At 43.7% G+C, this 6,000-nt stretch overlaps 1 protein-coding gene across 2 annotated transcripts in view; it reads left to right on the top strand.

Moving 5' to 3' along the window:
• The first annotated feature begins 5,712 nt into the window (after window positions 1-5,712).
• The window catches only part of LOC122531904 (A disintegrin and metalloproteinase with thrombospondin motifs 8), a 102,265-nt gene continuing 101,977 nt past the window's right edge, over window positions 5,713-6,000 (top strand). For both annotated transcript variants that reach the window (XM_043660191.1, XM_043660192.1), the window contains exon 1: window positions 5,713-5,845. The gene's annotated coding sequence lies outside the window, so the exon portion shown is untranslated. The remainder of the gene's footprint in view (window positions 5,846-6,000) is intronic.

Genomic DNA, 6,000 nt, shown 5'->3' with positions numbered 1-6,000 from the left:
ACATCGATTGCCAGACTTTTATAATACTGGATTCGTTGTTACGGGTTAGTATCGGTTTCTTCGTGATTCGAAGAAAAAGAAGATGGGGAAGAAAAGTTGATGAATCATCGAAATGAACATTGAAGGATTACAAGATTTCTGTTTCCCACCAGGAAGGTGAAATCCTTTGTGAAACTATTAGTTTTAGATTTTGTGAGATCTCGAAAGACGGTTATGTTTAATGGAGGAGTGTAACGGTTGTAATAAGAAACGATTACTTTTCACCGATATCTAGATATCTTGTAAAAAACATTTGTCACAGACAAGCGTCGTCAACATAGTGGAACAATTTCTTGCTACCAGTAAAAAGGTGCTTGCTAAAATAATATTTCGTTCTATTGAAATGTTGATACATAATACCGTTACAAATGGGGTAATATCAGTCGATAAATTTTCAATAGAGTTACGTGATTCAAAGATACAAAAGAAAGTATACTTCTAGAATAGGAAAAAGAGACTAGATTAAATATACGTTTAAATTTAAAAATAAGTGTTAAATAGTCTAGATTTAAGAAATTTGTAGTATCGAATGATCTTGTCCATTGAGAATAATATCAATACAAAGGATTTTGTAACTCAAAATGGTTCCCATCATTTTAATTAAACGTATATCTTTTCATGTCATTTAGCTTCAATTTCATCTTTATCCTTTTCAACGTCATTGAAAACTAATCAGACTGAAATGTATCAAATATTTTCTACAATCTGTTACAACACGTAATGTTACATGAAAATTGCTTTTAGGGACAGTGATAGATGTGCAACATAAACCGTGCACGCGTGTGGACGGTGTTTGGTCTCAGTGCGTGGATAATCAAGGAGCGCAGGAACAATATCAAGATCAATTACGTAAAAGGAACAGAAAGAAGAGACTCGGAGATTTCTTTTTATTTCATATGTATAAATACACACTGCCAGCGTATATCGTGAATGACCCACACTTTCACTTTCGTAATTAACGCAGGTGCCTCGTGTTTACCTGCCAACCGGCTGGAAACAATATGCGGATTTCCCTATGGAATCAGCCCCGTTCACGGGCAAATAATTACCATTATCGCGTACTGTGTTTCGTCGAACGACTAATCCAACAGCTTCTAAACTACAATCGTCTTCGTCGTGAGTTTCATCCATTGCGGAGGGATGTCTGGCCGTGATATCCGGTCGTGCACGCGCACACCACGCGGCCTGTTCCGGTGTGCAGCTGTTGTAATCGCGATTTCAAATCCTCCTCCGAAGCCTGGCATAACATATAATAACGACTATGATACAAGTACGTTCTACAGACGATTTCACTTTTAGCCAAGAGGCTGCATCCTCGTCTCGCCGTCAGCGAGACAGAACCTGCCTGCCTCCTCCGAGCACGCGTTCGCGCCAGCCTTTCTTTCTTCTCTTTCTTTTGCCTCTGTTGTGTTTCACACTCGAACGGATTACGAGATAGCACGAACGACAATCGTACTGCTGTACACGCTGGACCGCCGTGTACCCAGTATGTAATGTATTCTTGAGGATATTCGTATGCCTATTTATGTACAGATATATATACTAATACTGTATATAATATGCAGTCTCGAAGTGTAGCTGGCGTCGAGTTACACGATATATAGGTTCACCGAGTTAAAACAGAAATTAGGAGCGAACCGTGTCCCCTTTCTCTTGCCAAGCCAAGCGTGGTACAAAATACTTTCCCTCTCGCGAGGCGAGTCGGCAGCGCGGCGAAAGAGCGAGCAGGAAGGAAAAGGCAGGGGCAGCCAGGCAGCTGTGGCTCGCAAACGGAAAACCGGAAAACGATCGCTTCTAATCAAGAGCCTCGAGCGTTTCCCTTTTAACTTTGTTTTTTGTCTCTCGCTTTGACGACCCGTCACCTTCTTCACCTCTTCTTTTCTCCTTTTTCTTCCTTTTTCTTCCTTTTGTATTTCACGTTTCAGTTCGATGGAAGATACGTTTTCTCTAGTTGTGGATCGCGGTGGATGGTTAGGATGTTACGGCCGTCAAGAGCGAACCTAAGCTTGGAGATTTGGTTTGGACAAGTCACGCGAAGTGTAGACACGCTTCCGGCCGAGCGGTCTGTAATCTCGTTCCTGCAATCGTTTCCTCTTGGAGATCAAGAGGTTGTCGGCATGGCTCGTCCTTGCGAGGAAGAATCTACTCGGAAATGTATCGTGGGAACGAAAAGTGTTGTGGTAATTGAGTTGCTTAATGAATTTTACGAACGTAGAACCGTTCCGAGGACAGTTAAAAAAATTTATTTTTACTCTTGAAAAAAGGATATTTGGAAAAGATTCCTGATTATATTAAAAAAAAAAAAAAAAAAAACGAAAACATCATACTAAAATATCAAACAAAATTATATTCCAAAAATTAACGAATTATCAAGTTCTTATAATACTATATTGGAAGTAACCGTTTTATTTGTGATTATATATTTAAATTTTCTAATAGTTTTCAAAACATGAGTAGCGCTAATTCTGAACTATATTTATCAACAAAAACTTCATTTCACGCGTCTCTAAATATTAAACTGTCAAAAACGCAAATATCCTTCTTTTAATGTGGCAGTTGAATCCCAACTTTCTGTTGTCCACAGTGTCCTACTCTAAACGGAAGACGAAGAAGAAAATTTGTCGAGTCCCTGTTCTCAGAACGGTTCGCCAATCGGTTTGTCAATTTGCGTAATACCATGAATATTAATATCTGGCAAACATCATTCTTGGAAGCGCGAAACATCTTCGATCATGAATCGTAAATCTAGCCGGAGTAACTCAAAGCCAGTATAAAAGTCCACTTAGGTGCTCGGGTACTTTCTCCATGCATACGTACAGTTTCTTTCATCTCTCTCTCTCTCTCTCTTTCTCTGTCTGTCTCCCTTCCTCTCTAACTTAATTAATTCCAATGAAGTCAATCGATTGTAGAAAATTAGCCAGTCCCAGCAAAAAGAATTCGTCTAACCGTTAGACTCTAACGAATGGCCAGTTAAGGAGAGAATCGGTGCGCGAGCCCTGCACGGAGACGAAGGAGACGTCAAGCCGTAATCGACGCCGGAGGAAACGGCGATCCGAGCATGATCGTTAGAGCCTACCGGTCTCCACCGATACCGATAGCGTCGAAAGGGGGTATATATACACAGCTGGAGAAGGACAGCCCCTCCTGGATCACCGGCGACTTTCCCGATTTTGAAACGAGTCAGGTCGGCCAGTAGCGTACCGATCCGAGGCGAGGAGAGCAACCTTCTCTTCTGGTGTCGACGACGGTGTGCACGCACCGAACAGCCGTGTGCCGCTAACAATCACAATCGCCAGCAGTGGCGAGTTAGTCCCCAGTCCCTGGGTCGTTTTCCCCACCTTCTACTTTTGCTACAAACGTCGACGGGTATCGTCCACCGCAGTTAGACTGAGTCCGCTCGCGCATTCGCATTAATTTCCAATTCGCGGTGTGTGCTCTCTCGTCCAGCCTCTCCTCTCCGTTTCGTCGTCGGTTCGCCAGCGGTCTCTCGAGAAGCGGGATTCTACGGGTCTTCGCCGACTTTCGGCCACCGTTGTCGCGCGACCGTTATCCGTTATCCGCATCCTAACGGGGCGAATCAACGAAAAACGGTGTCGTCGACGGATGGAGTTATGCCCGTGGATTCGAGCCGACCGTGAAAACGTACCGCACAAGAGGAGAAGGATACGCGCGAACACGCGTCCCTGTTCGATCGGTTCCTCGAAACCTCTGTTTGCCTTTGAATACTTCAGTCCACGAAATTTCCTTCGTTCCACGGGAGGAGTAGTCGAAGAAGAATAGGGAAAGACAGATTAACCGTGTCGCAGGATAATTTTATAACGCGTAAGGACACTCTCCACGGTAGCCGAGAAGTAGAGATAGAAATAGAAATAGAGAGAGAGAGAGAGAGAGAGAGAGAGAAGGGGAGGGACTATCGTTGGTATTGGAATCGACAGCGAAAGTGCACGTCTTCCGTACGTGCACGGGATACGATGCACTTGTGCTAGATACCAGACAGGAGCTTGCTTTCCGAGGGGAACGCTGAAAAAACCGGAGAAAAGGATCGTGTGCTTTGCCAAGTTCCTTCGTTTCAGCAGCTTTTGTCGTTTAACCTATTGACGTAAACGTTTCTTTTAACGACGGTGACACTGCGTGCGTGTCAGACGGTAGACAGACAGACAGACAGACAGCTAGGCGGCTCGTCTTTCTGCTCTCGCCCACAGAAGTCGATTTCGTGTTTGCCCGTTCGAAGATACCGGTCGGTGAAAACAGTTAATATAAGAAACTTGGAAGGTGAACGCGTCCACAGTCTTATAGGATTCGCAGGCTTACTTTAGTGTCAGGAAGCGGCTGTCTCGCAGCCATTGCCAAACGTCATTCGCGGTGGCAATAGAACCAGACAGGTTTCTTTCCCTCTTCTCTTTGCCCTGTTGCCAGAGTAAATTCGCCACGCGATTTGATTTTTGATGAAGTCTTTCGTAGCGTTTCATAATGTAAATTACGGTTGAATAAATATGGACATTGTCGTTAATTACTAAAGGAATGACAAATCGAAAAATAGGAGGACTTAGTGAAAGACACAAAGAAAGATCTATGAAAAACGCGATTGTTTCACCTGCCTTTTATTCCCGTGTTAATACAAACGTTATACAGTACATACAGTCTTACATAAATGTAACGCGTTAAACTATCAATGTTGTAGTATGTATATAATGTCGAATGATTGTCTTGATCTGTTTTCTTTTAAATTTCCAGGAATACTTCGAAGTACACTGAAAGTACCATTACAGTACTACACGAACAAACGCTTCTGCCTTCAAAGTTTCTTTCATATTCCTAGGAATACTTCAAATTACGCTAGAAACCATTGCAACACTGTACAAACAAAATATCTCACGTTAAACAATCAATATTACGTGTATATAACACTCTGTTATTGCCATCAAAGGTTGAGACTACCAGAGGTACTTCAAGTGTTCCTGGAAGTTCCTGGAACTACGCCAAGAAGATTACAATACAAAGTGCGAAAACAATTTTTTCAAAAATTTTCGCAAGAATCTCTCGTCAACAAGAGCGTAACGTTCGAGGTTTTTGCCTTGCAGCTGTCTCTCATTCGCGTTTTGTTTACGAAGGAGTCCTCGACGTGGTCAAATCGGCGGTGGCAGCTACCTGCTATTGAAGGGGCATGACGAACCATAGTAGCGCAGTCAGCTGCGAATCTCCGTGCGCGACACACGTGAAATCGTTTTCTCCGGTTTTCGGCGCGCGACTTTTATATCGTCGGCTCGTGTCCGCGTTTGCGTAACCGGGAAGACAAGTTTCTCGCCTTTTTTTTGCACTGAAGCAAACAGACGCGTCCGTCCGCGCATAAATTTCGAGATTCTCGTCCAATCAATCCTGACGAAGAGACGCGAGGGTTTTCTTCTCCTGAGATTCGTCCGTTTCTCTTTCTTTCCATTGTATTATCGGCGAACGCGCGCAAAAAAAAAAGGAGAAGAAACGAAGGTCGACGAAGCCGGCAGTGTATCGATGTGCAGTGATCAGGAAACTGGTGCGCGCCGGAGCCACGCCGGAAGTAAGGTCGTTTGATTCGACGAGAGCCGAGGGAAGATCCGGACAGGGTTCGTGACACCCTCGTGATCCGTACGGTAGCAATCTCGATCTTTTTCGTCGTTGATCGTCGTGAATCGGCGAACAGTTCTCTTCGTCCTTTCGTCGTCGTGACGACACATCGAGGATCTCGACAGCCGCGACGATGGAAACATGAGGACACTGGAGGATCGTGTACTCGATCGATGCAGCTCCGAACCTGTCGACCATAAATGACGTAAGTCCCAAATGAATTATGATTTTCTTTGTTTTTTTTTTTTTTTTCCCCCACTTTTGAATCTCCGTTACGTCGAATGTTACGATTGTTCGCGGATTCATTTATCGTGGAAAAACTTTTACATGTGCGCTGTGCGAAACAGATTTTGAAATTTC

The sequence above is a fragment of the Frieseomelitta varia genome, unplaced genomic scaffold (assembly GCF_011392965.1).
Source record: "Frieseomelitta varia isolate USP_RPSP 00005682 unplaced genomic scaffold, Fvar_1.2 scaffold_426, whole genome shotgun sequence".
Taxonomy (NCBI): domain Eukaryota; kingdom Metazoa; phylum Arthropoda; class Insecta; order Hymenoptera; family Apidae; genus Frieseomelitta; species Frieseomelitta varia.
This window is presented reverse-complemented; position numbering and strand designations above follow the sequence as displayed.